Below are 13,786 nucleotides of genomic sequence, written 5' to 3'. Positions count from 1 at the left end.
CATTTTCTTTCTTTCTTTTTTTTTTTTCTTTTCCTGGAGAGGAGGCAAGAATGCTTCCATATTGTTTTAACTTAGTTTAGACTGAGGTGAGAAATACCTAAAAGAAACTTTTTTATTTAGAAAATAACAGTGATGAATACATATTCTACAAGGCAATGTCCATCATTTGAAATCCCAGGAATTTCAAGAGTACGGACAGCTCTTGAATAGTCTGAATATAGTACTTATTTTCATATTTCAACATAGTAATATTTATTATAAAGGAGCTTCTTTAAACAGAAGGGACAACCACTCTAAATATCCACTCCCTAAGAAGGTGATTACTGTTTGTGGCTTGTACTAGGAGTAAGGTTAAATTTAAGATGGAAACTGTAACAATTTATTCTGCATTGAAGAGAGTGCTTCTCAGTTATCAAAACACAGCTAGAGAACCTGGCAAACATCACCTTAACCAAATGATCAAGGTTAACATCACCAGTAATAAGTTTTACGGATAGCATGTAAACTCTGAAATGAAGCCAAGAAAAGGCCACTTGGTTTCTTCCCCCAAATCAATAATTCCAGTCTAATTATGAGAAAAAAAAAAAAAAACAAACAAACAAGGGATAGTTTACAAAACACCTAACCAGTACTCTTAAAAGCAGCCAAAGTTATATAACAAAGGAAATATTGAGGAAAGATTGTTGCAGACTGGGGGAGACTAATGTGATATCACAACTAAACACAACATGGTATTCTAAACTGCATCCTGGAACATTCACACAAATATCAGGAGGAAAAAAGTCAGTAAAATATGAATAAAGACCACAGTTAATGGATTATACCAATTTCAATATTTCAGTTTTGAAAAATCTATCGTAGTTACATGTAAGATGTTCACGTAGGGCAAGCTGGGTGAAGGGTTTACAGAAACTTACGTTTCTGTTAGATTCATAGAAGAGGGATATACAGAAACTAATCTGTTAGATTTATAGAAGAGCAAAAAGTATAAAAATCTTAGGAAAAAACCTACGTGTAAATGTTAATGACCTCGAATTAGGCATTAGTTTCTTAGCTATAACCCCAAAAGCAAAAGCAACAAAATAACACAGTAGATAAATTGGACTACATAAAAATTAAAACTTCTGCACATTAAATAGCACAAGCAAAGGAAACATACAGAATGGGAGAAAATATTTGCAAATCATGTATGTAGTAAGGGTCTAGTATCTAGAATATAAAAATAACACAACTCAGTAATAAAAAAATCAAACAGCCCAATTAAAAAAAATGGGCAAGTGATTTAAAGGAATACTCTTCCAAGAGATATACAAACAGCCAATAAGCACATGAAAAGATGCTCAACTCATGGGCCATTAGGTAAACGGAAGTCAGTACTAAACAAAATATTACTTTATACCACAGAGAATGGCTATAATCAAAAAGAATTTTTGAAATAACTTTCGATTTATAGCTAAACACTTTGAAGGGGGAACAGTGAGTTGTCAAGAATTGGATTTGAACATTTAGATATCAGGCTGAACGAAATAGAATTATATCCTGTAGTAATGAGAAGCTACTAACATCCAAACAAGGGAATAAGATGTTAAATACTATGTTTTGAAAGTGGAGTACATTCAGAAAACAGGGAGAAATTAGCCTGCTATTATGACAATGGAAATGTGAATCAGGACCAGGTAGAGGCAATGAAAACAACAATCAAAAGATGTTAGAACACTTGAAAGGCAAGAACAGCCAAGCTCTGTGGCTACCTGTATTGTTTGAAAGAAAGGAGGGAAGGCAACTCTCAGATGTCAAGGCTGGAAAAATGGCACTGTTATCAAGATTGGGCAAGTAGAGGGGAGAGGTGGTTTGGAGGTAAGAGGAGATGGTCAGAACTCTAGATATGTCGAGGGTGGAACTGAGAACTCCATCCAAAGAGGTATTCAATTGACAGCTGGAAATACGGCCCTTAAGCTCAGGAGACAGGCAAGAGCACCTTTGAAATTTACCCATTATGTATTTCTATTACATATATTTCATAAGTGACTAGAAATGTATGGTCTATGACAACAGTCAACCTTTCAATTTAGTAATCTCTTCATTGGCTTAGCACTCCTCTCACTGGAACAAAGTTACTGAAAAACCTATCAAGATTTTTTTATTTCCCCTTGAAATCAATGAACCTCTACAAAATCTACGTTCCAGAAAGTGTTAGTACTCTGTGCAAGAACCTTCTTAAGGAGATTTAAAAAAAAAAAAAAAAAAAAGCCGTTATTAAACTTTGTCTCTAGGGTTTGCAATACCTGTGGTTTGCCACAACATGTTGTTTTGTTATAACAGCCTTGGACTTGTGAAGTAATTTATCTTGAAATTGTGCTACTCTTTGGAGAGTTTTAAGATAGACTCTCTCTCTCTTACTTAGCTTTGAAGCAAAGTGATACCAGAAAACCCAATGTAAAAAAAATAAAAAAATAAAACAGCAAACGCAGGAAAGTAAAATAAATATCAAGTATATTCTTATCATCAATATAAGTAGAATTTTGTTTTATCTTCTGTTTCTTAACAATATTCCAATCAAAATGAAACCCTCACTACTTTGAATCAGGATCATCAAATCCAAAATGAGATGCTTAGAATAATATTTAATGTCCCCTTCAAGTACATCAGCTCTCAAAGTAAAATTGTTAAGTTTGAAATAGTATGGGTTTCAAAAGTGTGTTTAATATACCTTAAATACAAATGACTTCATGGTCTGCAACTCTATACTGAATTTACTATTTCAGGAAACTTCCAAATGCAGGTATTTAATGCTTCAGGTATATTCAAAAATAATAGCAAGTGCTAAAATCATTGTACACACATCTATTATTTTGGGGGAATGTTTTTCCTCGATTTTTCTTTTTTCTTTTTCTTTCTTTTTTTTGGCTCATCTGCTATACAACTTGGGCTGGCATGTACCCAGTCAAATAAACATAACATCACTGTGTCTCCTCAGGTCTCAATACCAGTTGTGATTTCTAAAATTTGTGCTAGAGGAGCTGTGGTCTTGGCATAACCTGGTTCCAAATGGCCTACCTTATTCCTTTTGTCTGCTCTTGCATCAGAATTGCCAGAGAAGTTAGAAAATGACTTCCAAGTGAATAGAAGATCTATGCTGTTTAAGTCTTAATTCAATGGCACACTAGAAATACCATATATTCCTTCAAGGAAACTGAGGCTGCAAAGTTTGGGGATAAAGTCTGAATAATAAATAGATTAATTCCAGCAACATTATTATTTTATTTGTTTTCAGACTGTCCAATATAAATGTTTCAGCTACAAAGATGTCACAGTAAAAAGAGAGATGAGACTAGCATATTGATTTATTTCACCACCATTCTGACCTCAGCATTCCTACCATATGACAGAAGTGTCCTGGGGTTAGTCCAGCTGTGGTTCCTGCTTTCCAAGGAAAGCATGCTGCTAGTTACACTGCAGCAAATTCCACATAAACCAGTGTATTCCAAAATATTTAGAGGTAGTGCCATGGACTCAGCTATTTGACTTCTCAAAGATAGGCTAAGCCAAAAAAAAAAAAAAAAAAAAAAAAAAAAAAAAAAAAAAAAAAAACTCAAAAATTAACGTAGGGAGAATATTTCCTATTTGATTCTCCTTAATTGGTATTTTAAAGTTGCTTGATTAAAGCGTTTTAATTTTAAAATGGAAAATGTGTTTCAGATTTAACAGCTTACCACAAGAGACAATAGATGGATGTGTGCTGCCGCACAACCATGAAGGATTTAAATGCAAACCGTAAAGAGGAAAGTGGTTCAGCAAATTGCTCTTTTTCTCTTTCGTTTTTTTTGGGGCAGGGGGGTTATGTGGAAAATATTTAGTCCCACCTGTCTTATCAGTCAAGATGATAAACTCCCCGGGACAAATTGGAAAGAATTGTGATTGAAGTTGACATGAAGAACCACTCTAATCAAGTAATAATCACTCTGAATCATTTCCAGGAAAATCTGCAAAGTGGTTTAGATTAAGTGTTGTGGCTTAATCTGAGCTCCTTACGAAAACAACTCAGTCCCAACCAGTCTCAGTGACAGTGCCACGAAGCCAGCCTACTACCACTTTTGCTTTCTAGATACACAACATTTGGCCAGGAAACTTGAACATCATAACAGATGCTTGGATCAGGTTGATGAAACAGCAGATAATGAGAAAATGCTTAAATACAAACTTCTATTCAAGCATTTGAATACAACTATTTTAATACTTCACACAAGAAACATACTTTTCTTTTCAATCATAATTGTCTTTCTCCAGAATATCTCTTAATTAGATCTATACCTTTCTATAACTAATAGCAAAATTATTTTTCAGTTCTTAAATTTATTTTAGAAGGATTACATGTGAATTTTTTTGTTGACCTCTGTCTACTCTGAAGCATGTCCCCTACCAAAGCCCAAATAATTTCCCTGATGTGTTATGAATACCTTACTCAACATCAGAAAATATGAATGAGTTACTATTTGTAGATGGTCCTCAAAAAAGAAACAGGAATACCTTTGCAAATAAAAACCAATCTTTAAATGAGAACCATACTCATAACTCTTCTGATGCACTTCAAAGATACATTTTCTCTTGCTTCAAAGCCTAGACCTGACTCTGTTATAAAACTAACTGAAATGTTAACTATAAGATTTGATGTTAGTATCTCAATTGCTTGACATGTACACTAAATCAAACAAAAAGAAAGCCATGTCTGTTTTTCTAATCTATGATCAAAGGGGGGAAAGATTACTGCATTTTTTAATTTTTATCATGAAGATAGAAAAGACAAACCCAAATGACTTTCAGAGAAATTATCTCATTCTGTCTTACATGTTCACACTCTTAAGCCTTTTTTTACTTTTTTTTTTCCCCTGATAACAGCTCTCCTTCCCTAGAAATTCTGATTCTAATTATCAAGTTTAACTTCTCAATGATTTTTCAGAACATTCTCTGTGTAGAGATACAGGTATATTATTGTACCTTTTGTCAATCATACATGCATGCAAACACACACACAGATTTCAATTTATAGATACATTCATTTAAACATTCACCATATACACAAACAACTTCATTTATACACTCACTCACATAGTTTTATTTATACACACATGTAGTTTCACTTGTTCATTCTATTCTGTTATTTAAATTCCTGGGCATCAGGAAGTAAAACTATACTGGTAATTTCATGCAATTATCTTGGCCCATAAAAATGCAGCTTTATTTCCTATTGTCTTTGATAATAATGTCCTTTAGAATGCTGATTATTTAACATATTAAGCCATCTGATTAAAAGAAAAAATAATCATTTCTAATTAAAAGAAAAACTAAAACTTTTTTTTCTTAAATAAAAAAAACTGAAGTAAAAATGGTACAGGAGAAAGTGCGCATATTTAGCATGTAAATATAACAAATTGTTTACCAGATTTTTTACACTACGTGAAAAATTGATGCTGATTACTAATTTAAGCTCCAGATAACCTATACCAACAATTATACCATGAAAATTATGAGATCTTAGAAATTCATATTTTGATGAAGATATGTTAGAGATATTTTGAGAACCATATGGTGTCATTTCTTGAAAATCACACAAATTAAAGTCACTTTGATTTTTCAATATTTAACAGATTGCTATTTATATACCAAAAATTTTACAATTTTTATTATCATTATTATTTATTTATTTTTTGAGATGGAATCTCGCTCTGTCACCCAGACTGGAGTGTAGTGGCACAATATTGGCTCACTGCAACCTTCACCTACCAGGTTCAAGAGATTATCCTACCTCAGCCTCCTGAGTAGCTGAAACTACAGGCACATGCCACCACACCCGGCTAATTTTTGTACTTTTGGTAGAGACGTGGTTTCACCATGTTGGCCAGGATGGTGTTGATCTCCTGAGCTTTTTATCCACCTGCCTCGGCCTTGCAAACTCCTGGGATTATAGGCGTGAGTCACCGTGCCCAGCCTACAATTTTTAATATGAGAATCTGCAAGGCAGAGTTCCATGGATTCAACAGCATTTGCATCAAAAACAAGAATTTTGCTATGAAATTTATATAAATAAGTTCACAAAAGACATATAATAAAGATTTAAGTCAACAAAACAATGACAAAACTATCTGGTAGCCCTCAATCAAGCTGATGTCATGATTCATGAACTATACAAACTTGTTCCCTGAAGATTCTGTCTTCTGCCATCAGGCAAATCTCAACGTATTGTATTCCAGTGTAATCAAGGTTATTCTGTCAACCATTCACTTTGCTAATGGGAAATAAAACCAACAATCACCAATCACCTGCAAGGGAGGTAGTGACCACATGTCTGTACAAGACCACACAGTTGTATGGGAGGAAACCTTAAATTTTATTCAAGCTTGATGAAACTGAAATTTCCTTCCTTTATTCAACAAACATTTATTGAGTTCTTAATTTGTGTGACTCACACTGTGAAGCACTGAGGATATAGAGAAGAAGGTAGATATTATAATTCACTGCCTTTCATGAAGAGCTCTAGAGTGAGGCAGAATATTAAAGGAAATCATACAACTCATTATTTACATACAATTTAGGCAAAGTCTATTATGCAAAAGTAAAAATTGGGCCTCTCTAAATTGAGATTACTCTTCAGGAGGCAAAGGCTTTTGGATTTAGATTCTGGTTTTGTTATTTACTTGCTCTGTGATTTTGGCAAATTATTCAACCTCTCTTCATCTCCTCTTGCATAACCATACAGTGGGAATTAATTCCTATCTGTGGCGATTTTAAAATAGGGCTGAAAATTTTTTTACCAAACCTCCCATGAATGGTGTAGTTGTGTCTCCTCCATTTAATGCTGGAAAATGACTGCTTTGACCTTTATAGCACAGCAGAAGTGATGCTCTACTCTTCAGATGAGGTAATATAAATTCATGAAGCCTATGCATATTTTTCTTGAATACTCCCTTCTCAGGATCTTCTCTTTCAGAAGGCACTATCATGCTGAGAAAAGCCCCTATGCAGGAGAAGTTACCTGAAAGTATTCTGATTGATGGTTCTAGCAGAGCCACCTCTTAAGTGAGTGGCGAATCACTCAGAAGTAGATATTCCAGCACTGGCTGTTTAATGCCAGGCATTCTACCCACTTCCAGCCATTCAAGTCTCCACAGCTGAGAGTCCAGACTCTTGGACTAAACAAGTCATGTTCATTCTAAATCCCATACCTGAATAGCTAATTCTTAGCATCCATGAGCATAATGCCATGGCTGCTGTCTTATACCATTAAGTTTTGGGAAGGATTTTTATGTGGCAATACACAATCAGAATCCCCTCACTCAAATTAGCAACTGTCTTAGTAAACGTAATGAAAGCAATAATGTGTCTTGATCATAGCAGGCACTTAGTAACAGAAAATATTCTCATTACATGGTTCATCAGAAACTCAGAAGAAATGGCATAATACTCAATGGCATGAGGGTCTCTTAAGCATTCAACCAACATTTTACAACCTCCAACGAATTCCCCATCATTATTCCAATCTGTGTTTAAAGAATTATGTAAGATACTATTTTTATAAACTTATGTAAATAGAACAGTGTAATGCATATCTTACCATGCATCACTCTTTAGATAAGGATGAGGTCAGACAGGCTGATTTGTTATGCTGGAAATGACTAAGGATAGAGATTTATATATTATAGATAAATTCATAGATAACTGAAGAGAAACAGCAGCAATCATTTTTGACAAACCCTTTCAAAGCTCTGAGAAATGTGCAAATGCACATCATTTGAAATTATTCTGAGTCTCAACTTCTCACTGTTGAAAGCTAAAATTGTGGATTTTTTTTTTTTTCTGTTTATATTTAGGACCACTAGAGTTCACCTGAAACAAGAGATGGATATATATGCCATGTCAGTTTTTCCTTTTTCAAAGAAGCCTCTCCATCACATGAGCTACAAGGACATTGATCACTGCTTCCAAGCTAACTGGGCACCACATATTTTCTCAGGGAGATATTATCAAATTACCCACAGCAACTACACAATGTGGAAATTTACATTCCAAAAAGTAAATCTCAACCTTCATATAGCACATTATAATGAAGTCTATTTCTAGGTTTTTATAATTGTTTACTTACAGATTTGTAATTTGGAAAAGAAAAGCCAAAGATGTGGTAAACTTCAAAGTATCTTCCCCCAATTTTATTTATATTTAGCAAAACACAGTTCTATTCAATCATATAAGATACAATTTAAAAATTTGAAAATTTCTTTATAGAAATATTTCCAGTATTCCTTGAGTGGGTTGTATCCTATCTTTTTAAATATGCAAAAGTCTCTATATTTATTTTTCTAATTTTGATGGGAATTCTAAGACAGATTTATCAATTTAGATTTTAACAAACACCAAATGACATAATTTTTTAAAAGGTGTATTTCTGCTTATCAACGTCCCTAAGCAGGTTGATAAGCAGAAGAAAAAAATGCCATTTATTTAGATTGCAATTACTTTGTCCTTAATTGATCCATTAGGAGTGCACTGGAATATTGCCCCAACACTCCTCATCCACAACCTGACAATATATAAGCAAAATGTACTTTATAAAGATGAACCAGCTACGTAATTTGGGGACTCAAGGCAAAATGAAAATCTAGGACCCTAAGTCAAAAGCTAAGAACTTCTGATGAGAGAAGAATATTAAACAAAGCACAGGGTCTTCCTAGGTACAGAGCCCCATGCCATTGTACAGGTCATGCATGCAAAAAGCCAGCCCTGGCTGCAAAACAGTTAAATAATACTGCATTACAGAGCAGTCATCAAACGAGCAAAGGGCAAAATATGCTGTCAATGGAGAGTTTAGAGTGAATCTGTGGGTACCTCAGTGGTTTTAAAACTAAATCCCTCTTGCCAAAGACACTTTAATCCATGGGATCCAAAGACGCCCTCAAGAAGTTTATTAATGAGGACTTGAGAATGTACCAAATGCTTCAGTAGAGTGGGTTTTCATGTTTCTCTGCCCGTCTAAAGACCTTCCATGCAAGAAGCTTGGAATCAGGAAAACACCAATTAATCGCTCTTGCCTCAGAAGAATAAAAACATCACGCCTGAAAAATGCGCTAGTCTAACTACTGAGCCACTTGCAATTTCAATATTTATTCAGGTTAGGAAAAATTTTTCCACCAAATTTAAGATATAGCTGATATACATTTGCTAAAATAATCAAGACCTGAAAACCTAATGTTTTAAAGTAGACACGTAAAAAGAATAATCCATTTACATGATTGCTTAAGTGTCATCTTTACATAGGTGTCTACTGCAATTTCTTCCCTAAACAATTTAAGATGATGCTTTTTTGTTTTAAGTTCTACAAGAGGAGTAAGCACTCTACCGTCAGTATTTCTATGGTAATGGTTGTCTTCCACAAAAAAACAAACAAATACAATACCATATATTACAATGGTTTGTTGTGTGTAACCCCTTCCCCAACACTTCTTTCTCCAACTCATTTCTCTACTTGGAAATCTCTTAAGTGGCTATCCATAATTTGAGAGGTTTCTCCACCTTTACCTTAGACCAGGATTTCTCAGCTTCAGTATTATTGACATTTTGGTGGAGGGCTGTCTTGGGCTTTCTCCTGAGTCAGCATCCCTGGCTTCTATCCATTAGATGTCAGTAGTGAATCCCTCCCCCAGTTGTGAGAACCAAAATGTCTCCAACATTGCCAAGTGACCGTTTAAATGGGGGCAGGCAAAATCACCCCCTCATCTTTGTGGAGTACCATTGCCTTAGACCTACCTCTACACACAGGGAAATAATATAGCACAATGGTTCAGAGTTTGAGCTTGGGATCTTAGCGACACTATTTTTAGGTTCACTTGAGTCACTGAGTGTTACATAGACCTGGGAACCTCACACAGCCTTTGAAAGTTCAATTCCCTCTTTGGTAAAATAAGGTTTGGGCGACTTACCTCACAGGACTCTGACCAAGACTAAATGGATAACACTTACAAAGTGCTTAGCTTAGTTCTTGGCACATATTAAACATTCAATAGATGTTATTTAAAAGCTGAAATTGAAATGCAACCTAATTCAAATCGATACAATAAGAATAAGGAACTTAGGGAAGGGAAAGAGGGAGGATGACACATTTTCAAAACTAAAGACTTTTGTTTTCCTCTATTTGGATGGAAACATTAGACTGTGATGATATTACTTGCCTCAGAATTTCAAAGAATTGATTTAACAAGGTTTACACAATTGCATGCTTAGCACATGACTTAACTAACTCTTATGAAAGAAAATTGAGGGGAGGGGTACTGGTCATTAGATTTTATACCAATAAACCAATTTTTCCCTGATTTGAAAATTGTTTTGATGTCTTTTAATCAGAAAAGAGTAAGTATCGATTGTTGTGTGGGGGAAATAAACCCAGCAGAAAGATAGTTAAGATGCAGATTTTGCCTTCTTATAAGTTACAGTCTTAAGATGAGGTGAGTATGTTTCCGTAGATTGTTACATTATTTAATGTGGTATGACAAAGGTATGAGTAGCGTTCAAGGGAGCAAAGAAAAGAAAACTACTACTGTTAAAGAAAATTACCATTTATTTAATGATTATTGGGTGCTGTGCAGTGTGCTAAGTATTTAACATGTACCATCTCATTTGACTAACGCTTTCTAGGTACCTGAGGAAGGCTGCATTGCTAGAGAAGCAGAGAAGCTGGCTTTGGCTACTGAAGGCTGATTCACGTGTGTCAGACAGAAATGTCATGGAGAAGAACATGACAGAAAAAAGAATTAATGTTTGCACATAGGCAATAAAATATGAGGCATGTTTGAATAAGTTTAACAAGTCTACTGTGATGAAGCATAGGTATATTGCTGAGTCGAGAAGATACAAATGAAAATCAAGAGGCCCATTGGCCAAGACCGTAAAAATGTTCCTTACTCCAGGCTGAAGGGTTTATTCTTTATCCTATAGGCATCAAGAAGTAACAAAGCATTCTTTTAAACCCCAGCACGACACACTAAACTCTATTTCCATGAAGATGATTGTGCAGGCACAGTATGAACCTGAATTGAAAAGCAAGAAGATTTGATAATTGATAGATGTTGGGAGATGACAAAGGAGAAGGTGTTTTGGACAAATCTTGGTCTCCTGCCCTGAGGGATTGGATAGATTGTGATGACAAAAACTGAGATAAGGAGCACATACCAAAAAAATATGACATTGGAGGGTAGAAAGATATTAAGTTTGAGGGAGACTTAGACAGGGCTGCTCGTAAAGTTCTAAACGGTTAGATTTTAATGGTAGCATGGGAAAAAGTTAAGACTGAGGTGTTGTGAAAACTATGGAATAGATTGTAATTGAAACCATAAAGTTAGTTGTATCAAGAAAGCAATTAGAAAAAGATAGAAACATAGGTGAAAACAAGTTCAGTTTGCAGATTTCAAATCTCAACTTCAGCAGTAATTGTAAATTTTAAAAGCAGTTTCTTATTAGCCATCTATTCAATTATGAAGATTAGAGAGTTTTCAACCAGCACACTTGTAATAGTTCTTCTATTTATAATACTAATGGTGATAAATAAAAATTTGCCTAATGGTAAGACATGTCACGTTCACATGACATGAGAGGACTCACCAATGACAAGATTCCAAATCCCTAGCATTGATTTTTTTCAGGTTTAATGCAATTTAATTTGAAACCACAAATGAGGTTATTCTGGGATTTTTTGACAGTGACTTAGTTTTATCTGCAAGAATGATTAGATAAGAATAACTTGGAAAATACTGCAAAAGTGAGCACATTAGAAAACAAAATTACTGAAGCAGTATAGTATTAGTACAAGAGTAGCCAAACATTGTTATAACAAGAGAGAAAAATCCAGAAACAAACAAAAACATGATAAAAGAGGCATTTCAAATCCATGGGAAAATAAAGTATTCAATCTCTGCTGGGTCGAACACTAGAAAAAAAAACATTAAATTCATCCTCATCCAACATACCAATTCTTTTCAATCCTTTTCCGAGAAAGAAATGATAGAAATTTTGGTAGCTATGACTACATAAAAGCTATTTATTCTTGTATGTTAAAGAAAACAGAAATTATAAAGCACCCAGTGGGGAAAATATTTGCACAGTGTAAAACCTACAAGGCATTAATAACCTTAATGTATACAGTTTCCTCATGATCAGTTAAAGAAAGGGAAATTCTCCTTCAGAAAAAAATGGAGTAAGAGACATACACAATTGATAAAAGAAAGAAAAAAAGAAAGAAAATGAGCAATAAATATTTCAAAACGATTGAGTCTTACTAGCAAATATAATTATGCAAATTACAGCAAGCAATAATTTATTTTACTGACAAATACGTATGTATATATTTAATTTTATTTTTCTGTGCAAGCAGAGTACATGCATGCTGGTTGTCCTCTCCAGTGACAGAATCCTGGAGAAAAAACTGACATTCGCTATCAGAAATATTTAATCTGCATATTTTTGACCTAGCAAGTATCTTCCATGTGTTTATATCAATGTTATTTTTCTATTTCTTTATGCATTTCATTATAAAATATGTATATTTCCTAGATACACAAATAGATTTCATTTACAGTAGTCCCCCCTTATCTACATTCTGAGGCCCTCAGTGGATACCTGAAACCTCAGAAAGTATGTTTTTTCCTATACATACATAAATGTGATAAAGTTTAATTTATAAATTAGGCACAGGAAGGAATTAACAACTAATATAACAAAAACAATATTAAAATATGCCAGCATTACTTGTGTCAGCATGTTAATAGCAACCCTTATTCTACTTGTAAGGGTTACTAAGCAAAACTGTGGTGCTTGTATTCAAGTAGCCCTTATTTTACTTAACAGTCTCAAAGTCCTTGTGCTTAGTCCCTGTGTTATCAGTCCTCTCTGATAACAAAAATGGCCAAATAATTGACTAACATGGGGGTAGCGTATATAGCATAAAAAAGCTGAACTAAGGGATAATTCATGTCCCGGGCAGGATGAAGCAGGATGACACATGATTTCATCACACTATTCAGAACAATGTGCGAACATGCAATCTAAAATCTATGCATTATTTATTTCTGGAATTTTCCATTTAGTATTTTTGGACTGTTGTTGACCATGGGTAACTGAAACTTGGGAAAACAAAACCACAAATGCAGGGAACTACTATATTGTAAAAACCTTGAAACACGCTCATGAGCAAAAAAAAAAAAAAAAAAAAAAAAAAAAAAAAAAAAAAAAAAAAAAAAAAAAAAAGCTTTGTAATCACCAATACCGTGAGGAAAATTCATGCTGACAATGATTTTATCATGTATTTCCCCCCAAAATGGGGTCATAAAATGTTTTTTTACCTTTTTTTCTCCCTTTATTTAATGTGGAAATAATGAATAGACAAATATATTATTGTTTTACTTCTGAGCATATTTTACCCTATAGATATGAAATAACTTGTTTAAACACATTTAACATTTTGGGGATTCTTTTCATATTCTTAACAAGTCTAGCTAAATCTTATTGGATATATCTCTTTGTAAACTTTTCAATTATTCCTATTAAAAATCATTAACTGTAGGATTGTTTTATCAAAGACTCGGAGAGTTTTTAATGTATATTGCCAATGAGCTACCACAATGGTGGCCTCTATTACATTTCTACCTGCCTATTTCTCAGCTTTTAAAAAATACCATAACATCACATTTTTTAAAAATGCTAGCATTATTCATTTCATACTCACTTTTTTGAGAAGTGGTAAAGTTTT

At 34.0% G+C, this 13,786-nt stretch overlaps 1 long non-coding RNA gene across 1 annotated transcript in view; it reads left to right on the top strand.

Moving 5' to 3' along the window:
* LOC115898380 overlaps window positions 1-10,837 on the top strand; it is a 168,153-nt gene extending 157,316 nt beyond the window's left edge. The window contains exon 3 of the long non-coding RNA XR_004058115.1: window positions 10,681-10,837. This is a non-coding gene — a long non-coding RNA (uncharacterized LOC115898380). The remainder of the gene's footprint in view (window positions 1-10,680) is intronic.
* Window positions 10,838-13,786: the final 2,949 nt, after the last annotated feature.

The sequence above is a fragment of the Rhinopithecus roxellana genome, chromosome 1, assembly GCF_007565055.1.
Source record: "Rhinopithecus roxellana isolate Shanxi Qingling chromosome 1, ASM756505v1, whole genome shotgun sequence".
Classification (NCBI taxonomy): domain Eukaryota; kingdom Metazoa; phylum Chordata; class Mammalia; order Primates; family Cercopithecidae; genus Rhinopithecus; species Rhinopithecus roxellana.
The sequence above is the reverse complement of the archived record's forward strand: the minus strand, read 5'-3'. Positions and strand labels throughout refer to the sequence as shown.